The sequence below is a fragment of the Pipistrellus kuhlii genome, unplaced genomic scaffold (genome assembly GCF_014108245.1).
Source record: "Pipistrellus kuhlii isolate mPipKuh1 unplaced genomic scaffold, mPipKuh1.p scaffold_m20_p_3, whole genome shotgun sequence".
Taxonomy (NCBI): Eukaryota; Metazoa; Chordata; class Mammalia; order Chiroptera; family Vespertilionidae; genus Pipistrellus; species Pipistrellus kuhlii.
In genome coordinates this window covers 151,662,114-151,685,730 of record NW_023425529.1, presented here as the reverse complement: position 1 = coordinate 151,685,730, position 23,617 = coordinate 151,662,114, and the positions used below count along the sequence as shown (strand labels likewise).

Below are 23,617 nucleotides of genomic sequence, written 5' to 3'. Positions count from 1 at the left end.
ATTACAACCTGGTAGTGTCTCTTTAGGCAAGATGATAGTGTTGAGTTTTTATCCCATTGAATTTTTTACATGAAAAACAAATCTTGGGTTGCCTGTTTTTGAAAACATAAAATCTACAAAACCATTGAACATACCATGAGTTAACTGGTTTGAAATTGCATTCATTAGTAACACTGCAGGCACAGTCAACAAAAGAAAAAAATAAATAAATTGGACTTTATGAAACATTAAATTTTTTAAAAATTTATAAAAGGCAACCCATAAAATGGGAGAAAATAGTTGCAGATCACATATCAGATAAATAATATCTAGTACACATACATAACTCCTAAAAGTCAACAACAACAAAAAATATAATTAAGAATTGGGCAAAGGACTTGAATAGATATTTCTTCAAATAAGATAGATATACAAATGGCCAGTACCCGGATGAAAAGATGCCCAGTATCACTGATCATTAGGGAGACAAAAATAAAAACTACAATGAGATACCACCACACCCATCAAGATGGCTATAATTAAAAAACAAAAACAAAAAAACACAACTACAAAAACAAAATAAAAGGGTTGGTGAGGATGTGGAGAAATTGGAACTCTTGTGCACTATTGGTGGGAATGTAAAATGGTATAGCCACTATAGAAAACAGTTCCTCAAAAATTTAAAAATAGGATTACCGTATCACCTAGCAGTTTCACTTTTGGATACATAACCAAAAGAATTAAAGACAGGGTTTCAAAGGGATTTGTACACCCATGTTTATAGCAGTATTATTCACGACTAAAATGTAGAAGAAACCAAAGTATCCATCCATAGAAAAATGGATAAACAAAATGTGTTTTATTTTATAATTGAAATATTATTCAGCTTTCTAAAGGAAGGAAATTCTGACATATACTACAACATGGATAAACATTAAAGACATTATGCTAAGCAAAATAAGCCAGTCACAGAAAGACAAATACTATATGATTCCACTTATACGAGGTCCTTAGTCAAAATTATAAAGACAGAAAGTAGAATGGTGATTGCCAGGGGCTGGGGGAGGGGGAAAGAATGGGGAGTTATTGTTTAACTAGAGGCCCAGTACACGGATTCGTGCAATGGTGGGGTCCCTTGGCCTGGCCTATGGGGATTGGGCCAAAACTGGCTCTCCAACATCACCAGAGGGATCCTGGATTGTGAGAGGGGGGTTCCTGGGTGATCCACCCCAGAACTGAGCTCCCTCCTCTCTGGTTCTGGGTGTGTCACCCAAGAACTGCCACTGCCAAGGGACTGCAGCTTGGCAGTTCCTGTGTTGAGTGTCTGCCCCCTGCTGGTCAGTGTGCATCATAGTTACTGGCTGGTTGGCGGTCACTTAAGCTCATATATATATATATATATATATATATATATATATATACACACACACACACATACATACTAGTGGCCCGGTGCATGCATTTGTGCACATCTAAAGGAAATTAATTAGAAGAAAGATTCATGTGGTAATTGTATTAGTACAAAAAATTACATGTCAAAATAGTATGTACATTACAATATTATAAAATTAAAACACACGTGCAATTGGTGCCAGCGAGAAATTTATATGTATCGCGTATGCACGAGTCAACATTTATTTTTAAATTGCCAGTGTGTGTCATATGTACCCGGTTGGTCAGTCAGTCAGACTATTGGTCACTTAGCCTTTTATATATGTAGATTATAGAGGCCAGTGCACAAATTCGTGCATGAGTGGGGTCCAGCCAGCCCACCCTTATCAAGATAAGGGGGTGAATTTGGGCGGAGCTGGCCAGAGGGAGGGGCTTTATGCAGTTGGCCTTTTCACAATCTGGGACCCCTCAGGGGATGTTGGAGAGATAGTTTTGACCCAATTCCCACAGGCCAGGCTGAGGGGCCCCACCAGTGCATGAATCTGTGCACCAGGCCTTTAGTAGGCATATAAGATCTTTGGTTAATCTCTTCCTGCCCTACCCCTTAGATTCATCAGTCTATTCCATGTTTCCATGCCTGTGGTTCCACTCCTGCAGTGAGCGTCTGCCCCCTGGTTGTCAGTTCACGTCATAGCTACCGGCCGGTCAGTCAGTCGCTTAGGCTTTTATATATGTAGAGGCCCAGTGCACAAAATTCGTACATGGAGTGGGGGGTTCCCTCAGCCCAGCGTGCACCCTCTCCAATCTGGGACCCTTCAGGGAATGTTCAATTGCTAGGTTAGCCCTGAACCCAGGGATCAGGCCTAAACTGGCAGTCAGACATGCCTCTCACAATCTGGGATCACTGGCTCCTAACTGCTCACCTGCCTGCCTGCCTGCCTGATCGCCCCTAACTACCCCCTCTGCCAGCCTGATCACCCCTAACCACCTCCACATGCCGGCCTGGTCACCCCTCATACCCCCCCCCCCCCCGCTGGCCTAATCGCCCCCAACTGCCCTCCCCCTACTGGCCTGGTTGCCCCTCACTGTCCCTCCTGCCAGCCTGGTCACCCCACGCAGCCTGTTGTTCGGTCATTTGGTTGCCCCTCATTGCCCCCCCTGCTGGCCTGGTCACCCCACGCAGCCTGCTGTTCGGTCATTTTGTTGTCCCTCACTAACCCCTCTGCTGGCCTGGTTGCCCCTAACTACCCCCACACCCTCCCCGTCAGCCTGGTTAACCCTTATTTCCCCCCATGCTGGTCTGGTTATCCCCAACTGCCCCCCTCCCACTAGTCTGGTCGACCTCAACTTCCCCCCAGCCAGCCTGGTCACCCCATACAGCCTGCTGTTTGGTCATACGATCGACTGTTTTGGTAGTGACGGCCCCTGGGTTTTTATATATTAGGATGGGTATAGCATTTCAGTTTTACAAGATAAAAAGAGTTATGGGGATGGATAGTGATGATGGTTGCACAGCAATATGGACATATTTAATAACCACTGAACAATGTACATAAAAATGGTTAAGATGGTAACTTTTGTTATATGTATTTTACAACAGTTAAAACAGGTGATTAACAAAAATTCTTATTGGCAGAGTGTCCCCTGGTAAAATTGCACATGTTATGAACCTAAAGCAGTCATAGTGTAGCGCAAATAAGTTAAAATGTAAAAGCTATTAAGACTACAGTATAAAATTTCCAAAAGTTTCCTATTATTTAAAGTAAAAAAGGGGGTGACAGTGGAAGAATATCATGTAAGGAAAAATATCCTGAGAATAATTTACATCTAAAAAATTTGTGCTTTAGAAAATTAATCTTCATTCGAAACACTAATAGCAAGATACCCATGAAAATACACACATGGTGACAAAACAAGCCAGGGGAAAATCATTTGGGGGGGGGAAATGGAAAAGAATCCCAAATCAAATTTAAAGAAAATATCCCTTGATTAACTTTTGGTCAAGAATATGTTTGTATATTTTCAGAAAACAACTCCGAGACCATCTGGAATCCTGTAACAGAGAGGAATACACAGAAGCGCTCCAGCCATGAAGACAGAAGAGACACAATTCAGAGATGGAAGATGCTGACGATGCCACAGCATACCAGCAGACAGCAGCTGCGGGTGCTGAAGGATGTCCAGGACCAAATCAGAGACGGGCGGACCTGAATTATCACCATTTGTCCACCAACCAGATCTGAAATATCATGGCTGACATGTACACATAAGGAACTATCTGGCATTGAAATTGGGACTCAAAAGAACTGTTGGCCCAGAAAGGAACTCACAGACTGATTCATTTGTCTCTCAGCATAACCATTATGGCTTGTTGCAGTTTAGATTCTTACAAGGGTATTTCTTGGACCACATGATCTCACACATCTAGAGGAAATAATGAACAACACAAACAGACACAGAGAAAGAGAACCAGTGATCAGACTCTCCAACCTCAGAGGGAAAGTAAGAGAGGATGGGGGTAAGGGGAAGAGATCAACCAAAGGAGTTGTGTGCATACATATGGGCCTAGCCAGTGGCCATGGACAACGGGGGTTGGGGAGGGCATATCTAGGGAGGGGTTTGGGATGGGAATCGGGGAATAAGGACAATTATGTGAGACCATAATCAATAAAAACAAAGCAAAACAAAACAAAAAAACAGGTGAAAAATGCACTTAATGCATCTCACAAATTATTGCATTCCATGTAATATTACACGATTACTTTAAAAACATAGATTTTGATAGAGCAAAGTTTCTGATGTGTTTATTATGAAAGATACATTAATATATAAGTTTATAGTAAAATGCCCAATCAGTTTTCATTAAAAAACTAAGAAGGCACAGGATGTATATAAATGGATGGCTCATAATATGTAATTGCCATTTTTGTCCCTCAGATATTTAATGAAAAAAGAAAAATTTCTATTAAAAAAACAACTAAAATATAATAAATCTATAAAAATTATTTTTAAGGTTTATGAGCAATTAAAATGTTTTTAAAAGACATTAAAATAATGGCTTTAACTTATTAAACAGGCCTATACTTTTGAAAAATTTCATAGAATACATACTTAAAGTTTGAGCATTTCATTGTATATAAATTTTACCTCAAAAGACAAAGAGAATGGTGAACAAAAGTTAATGATAAGCACACAATGTATTTAAGGAGAAGTGTACTGCTTCTTTCACAACTTAATATGAAACAAACTTAAAAAGTAAATTAATACACTTGGAAGAAATATAAAATGGTATTGAATATCAACTGTAATTTAAAAAAAATTAAATGAATTGATGGATGAGCTCTACAGCTCACCAACATTTGTTACGATCTTTTTGACGATAGCCATCCTCGTGGGTGTGAAGTGTCTCTCACTATGCTCACTCTGGTTTTTATTTCCCTGATGACTAATGATGTTTAGTCTCTTTTCATGTGTCATTTTTATATATCTTCTTTGGAAAAATGACTATGTAAAAAACACTATGATTAAATACATATATCATTTTCCACTGTAACAATTTTGAGTGTACCTTAGGGGTCTTAATTACATTCACAGAGTGATGCAACAATCACCATTATTTAATTTCAAAAGTTTTTTTATCACCCCAAACCAAAATTCTATAACCATTTTTGCAAAAATTCCTCATTTCTTCTTAACCCCTAGCTCTGGTAGCCTCTAATCTACTTTCTGTATCTATGTATTTATTCCAGTTATTTCATATAAGTAAAATCATACAATATTTGTTTTGTCTTTTTCCACTTAGTATCATAGTATTTTAAGGTCCATTTATGTTGTAGCATGTATCCAAATTTTATTCCTTGTTATGGTTAATAATCCTATTTAATAAGAGTAATATGCAAATTGACTGTACTTCCACCACACCCACAAGCCATGCCCGCCAGCCAATCAGGAGCAAGTATGAAAATTAACCCAACCAAGCTGGCTGTGGCCACAGAGAGAGCAGGAGGCTTGAGTTGCCCCTGGCAATGGAGGAAGCCAAGCTTTTCTCCTGCCCTGACCTGCCTTGGCCTCTACTCAAGGCCACAAAGTTTCAATTGTAGAATATAAATAAATCTCAGATACCAGGGCCTCCACTTGGGCCACTGTGGGGTGTGGCCAGCCTTCAAACCACCATAAGCCCCTCACCCAGGCCACCCCATGTCCCAAGGGAACCCTTCCTGATCCAGGACACCCTTCAAGGCAAACCAGCCAGCCCCCACCCATGCATCAAGGCCCCTACTCTATCTAATCCTATCTAATGAAAGAATAATATGCAAATTGACTGTCACTCCAACACACAAGATAGCAGCCCCCATGTGGTCAAAGCTGGTTGCCCCCATGTAGACACAAGATGGCCAACAGGGGAGGGCAATTAGGAGGTGACCAGGCTGGCAGAGGAGCAATTAGGCATCAATCAGGCTGGCAGGGGAGTGGTTAGGATATGATCAGGCTGGCAGGCAGAAGCCTAGAGGCAATCAGGAAGGCAGCCAGGTGTGCAGTTGGGAGCCAGCAGTCTTGGATTGTGAGAGGGATGTCCCAGATTGGAGAGGGTGCAGGCCGGGCTGAGGGACAACCCTCCCACCATGCATGAATTTCATGCACCAGGCCTCTAGTGTATGTATATACACTCACACACACACAACTCAGCCAATATATATGTACATTTTTAAAAACCCATTCATCCATTAATGGACATTTGGGTTGTTTCTACCTTTCAATTATTATGAATAATGCTTATATGCAGCATTCAAGTGGCTTTTGGAATCTCTGTTTTTAATTCTTTGGAAATATATCTAGGAGTAGAATTGTTGAGCCATATAGTAATTCCATGTTCAACTTTTTTGAGAAATTGCCATACTGTTTTCCACAATTTCGTTGCATAATTTCCATCAGCAATGTACCAGTTTTCCAATTTCTTCACATCCTTAATAACCCCTGTTATTTTCTATTTTATTTACTTGTTATCAAAGATAACAGCCATCCCAGTGGGTGTGACATGTATTTTATTGTGATTTTGATTTGCCCTTCTCTAATGACTGATGATGCTGTCCACATTCTTTGAAGAAATGTCTATTCTAGTCCTTTGCCCATTAAAAAAAAATGGGTTGTTTGTTTTTGTTGAGTTGTGAGTGCCTTTTATATATTCTGGATATCAAATATATGATTCTCAAATATTTCCTCCCCTTCTGTAGGTTGTTATTTCACTTTCCTGATGGTGGTCTATGAAGCACTAAAGTTATAGTTTCACTAAAGTCCAATTTATCTATTGCTTTCTTTTGTTGTTTGTGCTTTCATTACAGGATTCCAAGACAAAAGGAATAGGGAAACTGAGGCAGGAAAGTTTAAAACAGTGTGGGCAATTTGCAGCCATCTTGTAACTAATAAGCCATTATCTTCCCCAGCCAATGGTATAAAAACACACACACACCTCCCTAAGGAGAGAATGCAGAAAGGGAAGGGGAAAGGAGAAAGGAAGAAAGGAAGGAAGGAAGGAAGGAAGGAAGGAAGGAAGGAAGGAAGGAAGGAAGGAAGAAACAAAGAAAGACAGAAACAAAGAAAAGGGGGAAAAGGCAGTTTTACTCTTTAAAGAGAAAAGCAGTAGTCTCAAGGCTTGGCAAGATCCAATTGCCAGGTTCTTCTCATGAATTCTGGGAAGGCCACAACAAAGTAACAAGAAGGGACCAGAAGAATTAATCTGTACCAAAATATTCAGCAAGCAAATTTTGAAGCCTACAGACAGGAGGGTATATAATGCCTCGGACCCCCACCCAACTCACTCTTCAGATTAGCGGAAGATGTATAGATTTGCCTTTTCAATAAAGGTGCACGCTTTAATTGCCTTAATAAGTTGGCTTTTCACAACTCAGCCAAGGTTTCTGGTATAAATTCATTTATATGAGGAGAGAGGCTCAAGGTTGGGAACAGCCCTCTCCGCGGACTCAGGGAGCTGTCCAGTAACACCTCTCTGGTGTCGGTGAGAGGTGCCTCTCACACTTTCGTTACCGCTGTTTGAGACCACTGCCTAACCCAAGGTCACAAAGATGGACAGCTATGTTTTTGTTTAAGTGCTCTATTTCCACTCTAGCATGTAGGCCCATGTATATTCTGAGTGTTTATTTTTGAATATGTTGTGAGATAGGGAGGCTTATGATGTTTTTATTTTGTGTTTTCAGTCTTTATCATTCAACAAAATGAAATGGAAATTCTCTGGGAAGAGAAAACCCAAGTGGAAAGAAGGGGCTTACTTTCAGCTTCTTCACTCGGGTTTGCCCAGTCCTTGAGTTTGGATTTCTTGCTGCCATAGCCCTATCCATTCCCCTTCCCCACTCTCCATCTCTTTTCTTTTGCCCTTCCCCTACCTGCTCCTGATGGATTGTCCTCAGCTGCCTGTGATAGGCCTTCGGTTTTTGTGAGAACTTTGCCAGGCATCTGAGGGGCCTCAAATCCAAGTTCACGGGGCTGGGAAGATGCTCCTCATGGCACAGCTGCCTATACCTTTCACGTTTCTTGTTAACTTTATGATGTAGTAGTGCAGCTTTGAGGTACACTTTGCATGCAACTTTTAAAAAAGTAAAGGCTTGTGGTGACTTTTTCTTTTCTCTTAAAATACATTTTTATTCATTTCAGAGAAGAAGGGTGAGGGAGAGAGAGTAGAAACATCAATGATGAGAGAGAATCATTGATCGGCTGCCTCCCGCATGATCCCCTGTGCCCTGCAATCTGGGCATGCGCCCTGACAGGGATTCAAACCGTGACCTCCTGGTTCAGAGGTCAATGCTTAACCACTGAGACACACTGGCCAGCTGTGTGGATTTTTTTCATTGCCGGTAATAACCACCATGCTCAGATTTGTCTGTGGAGCTCTGGATTTTGCAGGTTCATGGCTCTTCTCACTTGTACTATTTTCTTTGTTCTCATGCATTGCTTGTTCTCACAGCCTCAGTGGGACAATGTTATAGTTTTTGTTCTCTGGCAGGGCAGCGGAGGCACAAGGAGCAGATTTGTTCCTGTGGGTCACTCGCTGACGAGGAAATGGGTGCTGTGATGTGCTCTCTCAGAGGGCCTACCAGCACGTCTGTCCACCTGCTGGGCAGGATTCATAGGATCACTCAGTAGGTGTTTTAAGTACTTAAGGCCAAACATCAGATTCTTGGAAACATTTAAATAACTGACAGGATTTGTTCTTTTCTCTTACGATTGTGTTTCTGAAAAGGAAATTTCCTGAACACCATCCCCAGATTCTGCCTGATGTCCCTGAACTGGTGCATTTAAAAATGTTAACCAGTAAGAGAGGAATCAATCAAATTCAGAATCATCACTATACAGGTGCTGGGGCCGGGGACAGGAAGTGGTAGGGAAAGATATCCAGATCACTTTATATTGCCGTATAGATCAATAGAAGAATGTGCCATCTAGTTGTGGCGATGAAAGGCCCACAGAATCGGAAGTGAAATGACAGGTCTAGCCAATGGGACAGACAATAGGAGCCGGGGATTAGAAGTGGGAGGGAGCACTTCAGGCCAAGATGCGGGGGGGGGGGGGGGGGGGGGGGGGGCGGGGGGGCAGAGGAGTTGAAGATTTCAATAGGTACAGAGAAGGGGTAGGACCCAGAGGGGGGCGGGGGGAGCCAGAAATGGGCACAGAGCTGAGGCAGGAAGAGTGAGTGAATGCAATGGCAGATGGTCAGGACATATGAGGTTAGCCGGGAAAGGTGCTGGTGCCAGGAAATGGACTGAAAGGTGGGAGATTCCAAAGCAGGCAAGGGTGAGCCCACAATTTAGGAACAAAGGGCTTAGGCCCTGTTCGGTTGGGGAAGGAAGGAGTGACGGGAGAGGTGGGCCAAGCGCTGAAGTTCAGTTGAGAAAGTGCCTTTTTTATTGGAAGGTCTGCCCCTTGCAGTGCCTTGAGCACTAAGTGGAGCAGGTCCTTGTTGCTTGAAGTTGCCCTAACCCTGGGCATCCCTGGAGTGCGAAGCATGCACTCTTATCAGGAGAGGGCTCTAGTCCCAAAGCTACTCAGCTTTGTCTTTGGAACAGGTGTTTGCACAGGGGTGTCTGTGTCTGGGGATTCGAAGTGTAGGGCAATGAAGAAGACATGCAAGTACATGCTGGCACCCCCCCTCCCGCCCCCCAAATGTGGGCCTTCTAACTGGTCTCCCCCGGCCCACCCTTCTCACTGGTGCAAAGCACAGCCCCCAAGAAAAGCTGCCCTCTCCCTTGCAACCAGCTATATTGTGTTGTGCAACTTCTCTGGGTTAGAGGAGGTAATTAACTGTTTTGGTTTAAAAGCCCCCTGCTGAGTTGCAGTCTGCGTGGGAATATAAAAATAAACAAGCACGAAAGGGAACAGTGTCATCAAAGGTCTTGGAACCTACCTTTCTTCATTCTGAGGGGGAAAGCACTACTGTTGGCCACGGGTGCCACGGATTACCCACGCAGGGCTGCGTCCACTGGCCTTTCATGCTTTTTTAACGATAAATCAAGACTGATCGGTTCATAATTTAATGAGGCGACCTTGCCATGGTTCCAGATCCGCCTCAGAAAACAGCCTGTCACCTGGCCTGGCCTGAGCAGTTTTACTGTGACTTTCTTTAGTTCTCAAGCTGGCTTGAGGAACATTGCTAGAAATGATCCAAATTTGTCCCCTTAATGTAAATATCAAGAACTGGGTGTCTTGGTGTGTGTGTGTGTGTGTGTGTGTGTGTGTGTGTGTGTGTGTGTGTTTTGTGTCTGTTTTGTTTTTAAGCCAAAGCCTCTTGATTTCTATGGAGGAAAACATTTGTTTCCCTGCCCGTTACCAAATTTTGGAGGCAAGTTGGGCCCCTTCCGTCCGAGGCCACACTCAGGTAGGTTCTGAAGGGGCTGTGTGCGCGGGGTTCCTGTCTGTGTGCCAACTGCTTCAACAACACTTCTCTAAGGTGCTGACACAAAGAATCTTGTCTCCATAAGTAGGAGGCTGCAAAAGCTTACAAGAGAAGTGCTAAGGCACAAATAGCCTTGCGGTTAAACGGGAGTTTGTGGTGGCTGCAGGGCCAGGCCTTGTTCTGTCATTCTGGGGAGGAAGCTGTACTGGGGGCAGGGCAGCGTCCCACACAGAATTCTTAAAAAAAAAAATTTTTTTTATTGATTTCAGAGAGGAAGGGAAAGGGAGAAGAAGAAACATCAATGATGATATAAAATCATTGATTGGATGATAATAGAGAATCATTGATTGGCTGCCTCCTGCACCCCCTCTCTCCCCACTGGGAATCAAGCCTGCAACCTGGGCATGTGCCCTTGACTGGAATCGATCCTGGGACCTTTCAGTCCACAGGCCGACGCTCTATCCATTGAGCCAAACCGGCTAGGTCCCAAACAGAATTCTTTGCATTCCTCAATGCTGATCAGCCTTCCTGGCAGCCCTGAAGGAAGAAATCAGATAACAGAGTAAGCTCTGTGATGGCAGAAATAGACCATAAGGAAAGATTTCTTGCATACACTGAACTGGATCATTAAACTCCCAAACTACTCTGAAGTAGGTGAGCTTAAAAAAAAAAAAAAAAAAAAAAAAAAAGGCAGTTTTAAAATTCCCAGCAAAATATTGCCAGTTGTTTCGCTTTTTGCATATTTTTATTTTTGTTGCATATATATATATATATTCACACACTTGTTTTTATAGGAGCTAATCTTTTGTCTTTCATGGCTTCTTATTTGTCTTGCTTCCTAATTATTTCTTAAAGAAAGTGGTACTTAAAAAAACTTTGTTTTTAGATGGCAAATTTACAGGTATTTTTTAAAAGTAGAACTTCTGCATTGTATTCTTTACCTATTTTATTTTATTCTAAAATCAACAAGGAAAAGAAAATATAATGTGGGAAAGAATGGAGGATGATGATGGCCATCAGAGTATTATGTACATACGAGAGGCCCAGTGCATGAAATTTATGCATGGGGGAGGAGGAGTCCCCTCAAAGAATGTCCAACTGCCGGTTTAGGCCCAATCCAGCAGCTGGACATCCCTCTCACAATCCTGGACCTCTGGCTCCTAATCACTCACCTGCCTGCCTTCCTGGTCACCCCTAACTGCGCCCGCTCCCCGCCAGCCCGGTTGCCCCCAACTGCCCCCAACTGCTGGCCAGGTCATCCCCAACTGCCCCCTCTTTGCCAGCCTGGCTGCTCCTAACTGCCCCTGTCCATCCCCCCCCCCCCACCAGCCTGGTCACCCTTTACTGCTCCCTCTGCCAGCCTGGTCGCCCTCAACGCCCCCCCACCCCCACCCCCTGTTGGCCTGGTCACCTCTTACTGCTCCCCCCGCCAGCCTGGTTACCCCCAGATGCCCCCTTCTGCTGGCCTAGTTGCCCCTAACTGCCCCCCTGTTGGCCTGGTCGCCCCAACTGCCCCCCTCTTCTGCCAGCCTGGTCATAGGCAGCCATCTTGTGAGGATGTGAGGGTTAATTTTCATATTACCTCTTTATTATATAGGACAGCAGATTCTGGCTTTTTAGTTTGGTCCAAGCCACACAGAAGAAGGTTTCTCTTTGCAGTCTACTGAAGCAAACCACAATTCCTCTGGATTTGGGTACCGTGGAAAAGGTGGCAGAGCCCAGTGTCATCTGACCTAGCTCAAGAACAAGGATCTTCTATAATTAAACGTCTTCCTCAACAAAATGCTAATAAAACAATGCAATGGCTGCACCACACTTGATTTTCATTACGTTTTACACCTTTTCCTCTTGCCAGCTCTTCAGGTTGACTTTCTCGGCGGCTTCATTCCTTCACTGGTGCCAGGCAGGCTCACTGCGGAACCACTTGGGTTTTCTTCCCCTTTTTGGCGCCCAGTAAATTTTCATAAACCATTTAACGTGAGAACAAGCAGGTTAATTTCCCGTGCCGGTGAGCCAGACTCTCGGAAGGCTCTCTGCAACACTGCCGTGTTCTGGCGTCAGAGTCAGAGGCCTGGGTCCCAGCGGCCAGGATGCTTGCCAGCGCCTTCTCTGTGCAGACACCAGGTGTGATTTAGCATAACAGATTGTGGGGACGCACAGCGGCTTCGAGAATCCATGCATCAGAACCAAACTGTACCCTTCGTGCAAGATGAAGAGGAAGTCTCGTGGGCTAGAGGCTGTGCCAGGAAAGGCCTCTGAACAAACGGGAAATGGGAAATCACTCCACCTGGCATCACACACCTGGTTTCAGGGACGTTCGAGTTCTTCCTAACGCTGTCAGAACCCCGTTAAATGCCGCATCATATCACAAAGCTGTTTTCTTCTGATGATAGGCAGTGAGTATATGCAAAAAATGGAATTACAGCTGACCCTTCACCAATGTGGGGGCTGGGGGGGCCAACCTCCATGCAGCTGAAAATTCAAGTATAACTATTGACTCTTTAAAAATTTACTAATAGAGTACTGTTGACTAAGACCCTTATTGGTAACATAAATAGTGATTAACACATATTTTGTATATATATTCTTACAATAAAGTAAGTTATAGAAAAGGAAATGTTAAGAAAATCATAAGAGAAAATACATTTACAATATTTATTGAAAAGAAAAAAAAAGTGGGCTTGCACAGTTCACATCTGTGTTGTTGAAGGGTCTACCGTATATGGAAATTTTAAAGCTTACTGAATTTTAAAGCTCATTGATTATGTACCTAACCAATGCCTAAACCATGCATGCAGCCTTGGTGGACAGTGACTCTGAATACAAGGCTCCAGGTGTCAACCCTTGGGATGCTGTTTAGGGAAGACTCTCAGGGAAGAAGCCAAGCTTTGGGGCCAGCGCAGTGTAGACCCCAGAGATGAGAACAAGCTCCCCATGTCGACAAGCTTAGTGAGAAGAGGACAGATCACCCACAGGAGAGAGGCTGAAGTCACATGGAAGGTGGTTTTAGGACAAGTTTAGCAAACACAACTGCTGGAATTAACCAGGCTTTCTGTTCAGACCATTGCCATGGGCAATTTAATGCTTCGTGATGCACAATTAGGTAATGGAGAGGACCAGTGGGGTCCCAGTGGCATCCCAATGCTGAGTAATATGGCTTTTGAGTTAAGTATATGTGCTCAAATATCCTAAATCACTTGACAATGATGATATACATGTATACACAGTTCTTTTAAGAACTTTTTAAAGGGCTTGCTCTCATTTGTCCTCATAGCAGTTCTGAGATGCAGACAAGACAGGTCTTATTCACCATGTTTGCCTGAAGAACATGTAGGTTATAAGATGTAACTTATCCAGAGATCGGACAGAGTCAGCAGTTGAGGTGAGGCAGAACTCGCGTTGGCGCCCAAGCTGGTGCTCTGTCTGTGAACCCTCCTGGCATCTGGGTCTGTGAGTTCCCCAGTAGCCTATCATAAACTATTTTGTTTTCTGCTTAATTTAAAATTAATACTTGTTTTAAATATATTTTTATTGATTTCAGAGAGGAAGAGAGAGAAGGAGAGAGAGATTGAAACATCAATGATGAGAAAAATCATTGATTGGGTGCCTTCTGCATATCCTCTACTTGGATATTGAGCCCACAACCTGAACTTATTCCCTTGACCAGAATTGAACCCGGGACTCTTCAGTATCCAGTCTGACGCTCTATCCACTGAGAAAACCCAGCCATGGCTTCAATAAAAGTATATTAATTAAAAATAATAAAAATCACTCATTTAGAAATAAAGAAATCCAATATTGTCACAAACATTATAAGCTGTTCACCTTCAAATGTGAACTAGTAAAATTGATTAACAAATTCTTAATTTGAAATGTGGGAAAACAGTCACTAAAAGATGTATTGAGACAGAGCTCTGAGATAAGACCAACAAATCTGGCCAAAAGAATAGTCGGCTGATAAACATGTAATAAAACAGCAGAATATTATTGTTACTATTATTATTGTTACTATTGTTACTAATATTATTGTTACTAATATTATTGTTACTATTCCTCTATGAAGCTGAAATACCCTAAAAGGGAGAAGTTAATGAACAGTGAGGATCTGGTACAGAAACAAAGTTACCAAAACAGAGTCAGGGAAGGAGAAATATGAAAACAAAGCTCCTTTCTCTGGCAGTGGGTGTTCCTTCTACCATCCAGTCTTGAGAAAATAGAGGTTCATTCAGGAGGTGGTATTTACAGACAGCTATGATGCAGGCAAAAAAAAAAAATGTTTATTTCAAAAGAGATCTAAGATTGCTATTTAATAATATTATTAATGTTCTATGTCAAGTGTTTTATGATGTTAATAGAGAAGAAGATACTGGAGTTCTTGATTAGTGATGTCCATCTTTTTAAATTTACTCATCAGAAGTTTAGTTTTCTAGAGATGCCATAACCAATTACCACAAACTTGGCTGCTTAAAGCAATAGTGATTTAATCTCTCACAGCTCTAAAGACCAGAAATTTAAGATCAAATTGTCTGTAGGGCTGTGCTTCCTCCCTAGAAAATCTTTCCTTGCCTCCCCCAGCTTCTGCTGGCTGTCAGCATTCCCTGTGGCTGCATTACTCTAACCTCTGACTCTGTCTCCATGTGGCCTTCACCTCTGAGCATCTCTTATAAGAACACTTGTCATTGGACTTAGGGCCCACCTGGATGATCCAGGATGATCTCAATCTTGACATCCTAGCTACACCTGTAAGACTCCTTTTCTAAATAAGGTTGCGTTTACAGGTTCCAGGGATTAGGACGTGGTCATATCTTTTGAGAAGCCACCATTCAATCCACTACAGGAAGCATATTCCATGACCAGTGGATTGAATGGTTCCTTAAAAGAACTACTAGAATATCCTACCTAATAAAAGAGTAAAAAGCAAATTAATCTTGTGCTTAGAGTAATTCTTTCTACCAAGAAATTTGGCTTTTCCATGTAAACCTCGTCAATACTTTTCATCATCCAGAGAATGCATTTTTAGATGGTTGGCTAAGGTTTGGAATCATAAAATCATGCAATTTTGGGGCTGAAGAAAGCTCAGCAATTATTTAGTCATTTTAGAAACAAGGAGATAAAATTCCCAGAGAAATCAACAAATTACTGAAGGTCACTGAACATAATAGTGGGAGAGCCAGAATTAGAACTCGTCTCCTGACACCTATTTAACCACTTTTCACACTATCACACACAATACAGAATGTGTTGCAGAGCTTGCTCCTACATGAATTAGGTACTCTTAAGATGTTGGCCTCAGTGGTGTCACCCAGTGAGATAACCAACCTTCTATGGACTGAATGTTTGTGTCTCCCCAAAACTCATATGTTGAAGCTCTAACTCTGAATGTGATGGTATATAGGGGTGAGGTCTTTAGAAGGTAATCAGGTCATAAGGGTGGAGCTCTTGAGTGAGATTAGTGCCCTTATGAGAACAGATAGAAGAGAGATGATCTTTCTCTCTGCCATATGAGGGCATAGCAAGAAGGTAGCCATCAATGATCCAAGAAGTGAATTCTCACCAGGAACCACACCATCCTGCACCTCGATCATAGATTTCTCAGCCCTCAGAATTGTGAGAAATAAATGTTTGCTGTTTAAGCCACCTAATCTATGGTATTTGTTATAGCAGCCATAACTAACAAAAACACAACCCAATGAAATATTTAGTGCTATTTTGTGTGCTGTGGGCAAGTAAGGCCTCTGCTCTCACAGAGCTTGCACATTCATGTAGGTGAATAATGACAGTACCTGCAAGACACAAGGCTCTATGTAGCCTTTTATTTGACAATCTAAGGCTCTTTTCCCTTAGATTGTCAAATAAAAAATGACAACAGTTAACACAACAATAGCTGTCTGGTATAAATGAATTAAAATTATACTCTTTTTTTTTTTCAGACTGGCAAAAAAATATTTTTTGGTGTGTCGCAGACTTTTAGTAATTAGTTTATATGTGCCATGAGATGAAAAGGTGAAAATCACTGCCTTAGAGGAAAGGTAAAGCAACTAGAGTTACCATCCCACTTAGAAGTATTCCTTATCTTGTCAGATGTCATCATTTGAGTCAAAAGCACTTCTTGGCCTAGAAAATAAGCCTCCTTACTCCTCTCTAGTGCCTAACTAGAGAATCAGGAACCCAAGGTCAACCATAACAAACAAAAAAAGCTGTTTTTTTTTTAAGTTATTAAACTCCACAGAATAAAGTATACCTCTCAGGGACAGTAAAGCCATTAACTAGCTACTTGTAAATGAGAGAGGCATTTTCTAGTTGATACAGTGAACAAAAAAGACCCATATGGCGGGTCCTTTTGGCATAGACGTCTCTGCCCTGGATGTCTAATATGTTTCTTCACTGCATTAATTCTTTATATCGGAACCATTGCACAATTTGCTTACTTCCCGGGAAGGTAAAAACAGAAAGGTTTTTGTCTGAAGGATACTTCCCTTCCCTCCCTCCTTCAGCACTGGAGCAGCCTCGTCCATGCAGGATGCCAGTGACCCGGGTCTTCTGATGAAATGGTCTGGCTCTTTTGGTAAAACAATCACAAGGCTCTGGCCCACACAAGATTCAACACAGTCCTTCCTCGTGAAACGGGAAAGGGGACTAGACTTCTGGGTAGTACTTCACCTGGGCTGGACCCGATGCCTGATGCAGATTCATTATTTATTTTGAGATGGGTTTTGGCTTGCTGGATGGAGCATGCTGCATTGCTGCTGGCTGGAGTGTGAGTCCCGCGGGCTTGCAGCCCTGTCTTCTTTCATAAGAAATCCTTGCCAATCCAGGATCTGTGAACTGATTCTGCCAGCCAATCTCTAATTTAGCATATGTACAAAGCCAATTTTTGGACACCATGATGGAGCTTGGCACCTCTGCAGCCCTCCATGTTTGCAATGCTCACAGTGAAATAATGAGGAACTAGCAAGATGGAAAGAAAAACATGACAGGAAAAAGCTTTCTAAATTCACAAATTGTCTCTGTATTATATATGTATATGTGTTTCCCTCCTGCTCTTCCAACATAAACTTCCCCCATGCCTTTCGTTGTCCTTATTTCATTTAGGTTTTCAATCTGGGATGCACTTAGCAACAGCCAACACTGACAAAGATAAAACCCTGCTCCCTACTGAGAACATCTGATTTTTAAAATGTAGAAATGCTGCTCTTTACAAAATAGGACATTTCCCTTTTAATTAGCTTCAAAATACACCCAAATAATTTGCTGTAGGAAATGATACCATTTTAGAGTACTTAAAAATAATTCCCGTCCTTGTAAAACCAATTTGATGAGAGGTGCAAGCTTAGTGAAACCTTTAGTTTTGAGACAAATTGAGGTGTTTCTGTGGAGATAGCTGTCACTGCCATGGAAAAATGCACCCAACCCTCAGGCTTTTATAACTGTCTTCTCTCAGAAGACTTGTGTCTGAGGTGTGTTAGCTAACATATTGGGGAACAATTGCTAATAGAGGCTCAAGTGCCCCATCCATCTTTGCTGAAATTGGATCTTCCTGCCTCCTTCCCTTTTATCGATTTTCTTGTCAATCACCTAGTTTTCTGACAGTTCCAAACAGAATAGGTATCCACAAAAGCTCTTCGGTGACATGTCATGTTATCTTTGAAAATAGGTATATGTACTGTGCTCCCACACTCAGCAAAGTGCTGGCATGGCGTCCTGAGACAGCGCCCACCAGGTTCAGCATGAGTCCAATCTCTGAATACAAGGGAGGGGAGACTGTGATTTTCTGATGTATACTTACTCCAATGCACAGATTGTGACCATGGCCAACTTTCTGGCTCTTTTGGTAAGTGAGATCCCTGCCAGGTGAGCCACCGCTGATAGGTTTGCTATCTGGGATAAACAACCCCTCCCCCCCAAAACAACAACAACAACAACAACAACAACAACATCTGGTCCTTACCTGCTGTGGCCTCTGTTGGTAGAAAAAGAGGCTGAGCCCTGCCTGTATAAATATTTTAGGAGCTGGCTGATGGCAAGCTCTGCAAAGCCATGCAGAAGCCAAGCTTGATTGCCCTGGCCTGGTGTGGGGCTCCCCAGGTGGCAGGGGTTGAGAGCGGGCAGTGTGGGTGGTGGGGGGTGGAAGTGAGTGCCTCCAGTCATTCCGAGTCGTCCCTGGGCTGGTTGGTGACTAGGGCTGACAGGCGCCCAAGGGGAGGTCCCATCCAGCTTTTTTTTTTTTTTTTCTATAGCAGGGATAATGGGCCATGTATGGGGTCTTAAGACAGAGACTGGGGACTTTTCTGTGTGACCATGACTACATTCCTCATCAACAAGGCCACACTCATGGTCTCTTGGAGGCCATTGGCTCACTGGAGGATTACCATTAGGGGACATCTGCTCAGTGGCGCCAGGTCCTTTCCCTACCCGTCAGGGGCCAGCATGGGGTCTCCATGCTGCTTCACCCAAGTCAGATAGAAGGGCAGGGCACCAGGTCTGGGAATTAGAGAGGACGATCGATATGTGTATATGTGATGCAGTCACAAATGCAGAGGCTCACACGTAACCCCACTGGGAACTGGTTAAAAATGAAGTCTGTGATAAATAACTCATGGAACCCAGACCCTGGCCAGTCTCCCCAAAAGACAGGAGGCTCCTAACATTTGAGATTCTGGAAGTTCAAGGGACTAGAATGTATGTAAAGAATTCCAGGACTGGCCTTACAAATAAAAGTATCTACTTAAACAGGGATGAGTTTTTCACTCCTGAGTGAGCCTGAAACCTTGAATTATGAGATCACCCCCTTTCAAGTTAAGTGTCAAGGGAATGATTAAGTCATTTAAACATAAATCTTATAACTTGAATTCCTCTGCCTAGGCACCCTGGAATAGCTGCTACCTTGTTGGTATATTGAAGTTCCCTATTATTTGACATGTGTTCACATAAGGAGACCATCCATCTAGGGGGATAATTAGAGACTGCAGAGTTCTAACAACCAAGGAAGAATAGAGATATTTTAAACTTTTGATAAGGTAAAATTGACAAGAATTTTAAAAAATGTATGTCACTTATATCAAAGTCACTTATAACAAGAATGCAGATGTTTTAAACTTTTGATGAGGTAAAATTGACGAGAATTTTAAAAAATGTATGTCATTTATATCAAAGTTTAGTAGATTTTTTTGTTTTTATTAATTTTGTTTGTTTGTTTGTTTTTTAGAGAGAGAGAGAGTGAGAAATATGAGAGAGAAACATCAATCTACTTACTGCCTTTCCCAAACACTGGGACCAGGGATGGAGCCTGCAACTTGGGCATGTGCCCTGAATAGGAATCGAACCAGCGACTTTTCAGTGTATGGGATGATGCACAATCAACTGAGCCACACCAGTAAGAGCAAAGTTTAGTAGATTTTAAGAAGATCAGAATTGGATTATAATTTGGAATTAATTTACACAATTTGTTGTTCCAGTTGTAGTTGATTTTTCTTGTAAAAAAATATTGTAGCCTGGACTGCTGAAAATTGGGTTATAATACAGTCAAAGGAAAAGGTAAACCATTAATAGAGAAAAGCTATATTGGTCAGGGCTCTCCAGAGAAACAGAACCAAAATATGATTGATAGATAGATAGATAAGTGAGAGAAAGACAGATAGATAGGTGTACTTTAAGGAATTCAAAATCTACAAGACAAGCTGGTGTAGTCCTGAGTCGATGTAGTCCTGAGGCAGAATTTCTTTTCCAGGAAATGTCAGTTTTTGCTCTTAAGGCCTGCAACTGATTGGATGAGGCCCACCTACATCATCCAGGGTAATCTAATTTACATAAAGTCAACTTTATGTAGATATTAACCACATCTACAAAATACCTTCCCAGCAACATCTAGGTTAGCGTTTGATTAAATAACTGGGTACTATAGCTTAGCCAGTTGACCCATAAAGTAGTTCATCACAGTCACTTTTTTCCAAACTGATAAAATAAGAAATGTCTTCTGTCTATAAGATTCAGTCTTCTCCCTTTTGGAAGGGAGAAGCCATACCCCATCAAATGAGACATGATATACTAGTGATTGGTAGTTCTATAGTCTTTTCCAAGATATTTCTTGGAAGAGGGTTGCAGAATCCTGAGCCTGGTACAGAGGTGCACCAGCAAAGGGGACTGGCAAACAATAGGCTAAATGAAGGGAAGGAAATCCACCTGTTTTATGGTATTCACTCTGGTTCCACCAGTGTCTCTGAAGCAGGTGCTCCACTACAGTCAGTACATGAATAGTTGCCTGTGCTGCCCACCTGACCAGTTCCTGACCCTTGCTCTTCATCACCATCCTTCTCAGTCACTAACTGTGCTCTTAGAGCAGCATATGCTCTCAACATGTGGGTGAATCTCATGAAATAAGATAATGGATGCTTTGTCTTGGGCCAGCAAGTCATCCCAAAGAAAAATAAGCTTTATTCCCTGCTAATTATACTCTGAGTCTTTCTTAAAAAAAAAAATAATAAAAAAAAAAATATATATATATATATATATATATATATATATATATATATATAATGTTATTGATTTTTTACAGAGAGGGATAGAGAGCTAGAAACAACGATGAGAGAGAATCATCGATCAGCTGCCTCTTGCACATCCCCTACTGGGGATGTGCCTGCAACCAAGGTACATGCCCTTAACCGGAATCAAACCTGGGACCTTTCAGTCCACAGGTCGATGCTCTATCCACTGAGCCAAAACAAATTTCATAATTTGTATAGTTCTACAATACTTTAAATGACAAAACAGCCTGCATTTTAAGACTCTAAATCAATGGGGGAGGGACCCACACCTTTGGAGTAAAAATGTACCATTTTGGTTGTTATCTCTAAGGTCAGATAATAATAAGTAACATGGTACTTTATCATTTATAAAGTGTTTTCACATACACTTATTTTATTCTTCTCCTTGCAGAAACCTTGGAAGGTCAATGGTTTCTCCCCATTTTACAGATGATGGTACAAAGGCTCAGGGAGGATAATAGACTTTCCTGATAGCACACAGCCATCTGATTGCTGAGCAGGGACTGGAACAGCGATCTGCTCTCCCTAGCTACACCTGGGGCTGCCTAGACTTCTCCAGGCCTTGTTGTTGGTGACAAGTTCAACCCTCAACCCCTAGTTTAGAGAGACACATAAGCGTGGCCAGAATCTGAACTGTTTCAATAAATCATGAAATTACTCTCTACTATAGAAAACCTTCACTGAAGGCAGTGTTCACACTTATGGCCAGGTATCTTTCCCTCTCCATCTGCCCTTCCTGGTGCAGGGAGCACTATTGGAAGCCAGTGAGCGTCTGTGCACAATAAAGAGTTGGGGGAATGAGAAACAAGGATGTGAATCTCGTCTGCAAAGTGAGGCCTTGTGTCCTAACAAATAATTAAGAAAAAAGTTGAGGTCATTTTCTTAGCTGATCCTCACTGGCAGAGCCAACTTTGGATTAAACACTTATGCTCAGTGGTTTTGACATTCTCATTGAGGCATATCTTGATGAAATTAGAGATGCAGAAAATATTTTTTGATAGAGTACAGAGACAAAACAGCTAGAAGGGAAGCCAACTTTGTGTGCAAACTTGTGCAGACTGAGTTAAAGAGGAAAAGAGAGTAAGGCGCATGCTCATGTGGATGTGTATAAATGAAGGAAGATGAAAGCAGGTTATAGAAGAGGAAGGGCGAAGCTGGGGTGATGCTAATTAATTAGACTTTCAGATCTTGGCAGCAAGAGGTGTGTTTATAAACAATCTTCATTAAAATGTACCTTTCCAACTATTAACTGTTGGCAGCAATAGTCCCTGTCTAATTATTCTGTACTTGATTCAGTCTAAAAGTGGAGAGGAAAATATTAATAAATGAACACAACCATTCTTATGCTGTTATATAGATTTCTGCACCGAGATTATTTCTAATGCTTAGTTAATGAAGTGTGGCCAATTCAAGCTATTTTATGAAAAGATTATGTGTTAGTCAGAAGGCTTTCAAGCTAGTAGAAAAGAAAAATTAGACAAAGATATAAGAATTAATAGAATGCTAACCATTCAGGAATCTCTTAATAGCATTCTCTTACTAAGCCCACCAGCAAGGCAACTATCGATATAATAGTTTTCCTCTTGGAATTCAACTCTAGAAAAGTCTGAACTACAAGGATACAATAAAGACTTGAAGACATTCTAAATATTTTTTAAAATTTATCTCCCAGGTATACTTTCTGAGGAAGTTACTAGAGGATGTATTCCATTAAAACAAGGGAATAAAGCAAGAAATGAAAATAAATGAGGTTCAGAAAAATGAATATCCAACTCAGAAATCAGGCCCAATGACTTCCCAATATAATAGAAATCTACCAGATAACAGTTTAGAGGGCAGCCAGCACAGACTAGAACAGAGTGGATGGTGACTTTAGCAAAAAAGAGAAAAAACTTATCGTTACTTCACATATGTAAAGACACTTTACAGCTCTGTTGGAGAGTTTGGGACTCAATTATAGAGCAATAACAATATATAGAAAATAAAGCACATTCAATAGGTAAATGGATAAACAAACTGGTGCATTCATACAATGGAATGTTATTCAGAGATAAAAAGAAGAGCGATCATGCTACAAAAAGACATGAATTTTTTTTACAGTACATGATACTGTATAGTAGTGTTTTATATAGTGTACTAGTGGCTCAGTGCATGAAATTCATACACAGAAAAGGAGGGTGTTCCTCAGCCTGGCCCGCACCCTCTCCAATCTGGGACCCCTCAAAGAATGTCCTACTGCCAGTTTACAGGGATTGGGCCTAAAATGGCAGTAAGACATCCCTCTCACAATCCAGGACTGCTGGCTCTAGCCACTTGCCTGCCTGTCTGCCTAATTTCCCCTAACCACTCTGCCTGCCGGCCTGCTCACCCCCAAATGCCATCATCTTACTTGGGTTAATTTGCATATTTTCTCCTCATTGGCTGGTGGGCATGGCTTGTGGGCATAGTAAAGTGATGGTCAATTTGAATGTTTCTCTTTTATTAGTATAGATGTGGTTTTTTTTACAGTGCTTTTTATTTTTTATTATTTTTTTATTATTTTTTTAATATATTTTATTGATTTTTTTACAGAGAGGAAGGGAGAAAGATAGAGAGCTAGAAACATAGATGAGAGTGAAACATCGACCAGCTGCCTCTTGCACACCCCTACTGGGAATGTGCCCACAACCAAGGTTAACCGGAATTGAACCTGGGACCTTTCATTCCACAGACCGACGCTCTACCACTGAGCCAAACCAGTTTCGGCTACAGTGCTTTTTAAAAAATATATATTTTGTGATTCTTTTTTTTCTTTTTTCTTTTA

At 41.8% G+C, this 23,617-nt stretch overlaps 1 protein-coding gene and 1 long non-coding RNA gene across 6 annotated transcripts in view; one reads left to right on the top strand and one right to left on the bottom strand.

Annotated features, from left to right (window-relative positions):
• Positions 1 to 23,617, bottom strand: part of CLYBL (citramalyl-CoA lyase) — a 218,964-nt gene that overhangs the window by 38,383 nt on the left and 156,964 nt on the right. The window lies entirely within an intron of this gene.
• Positions 8,172 to 10,924, top strand: LOC118728304. The gene is made up of 3 exons (XR_004990862.2): positions 8,172 to 8,736; positions 10,156 to 10,255; positions 10,768 to 10,924. It is a non-coding gene; the product is annotated as an uncharacterized LOC118728304 (long non-coding RNA).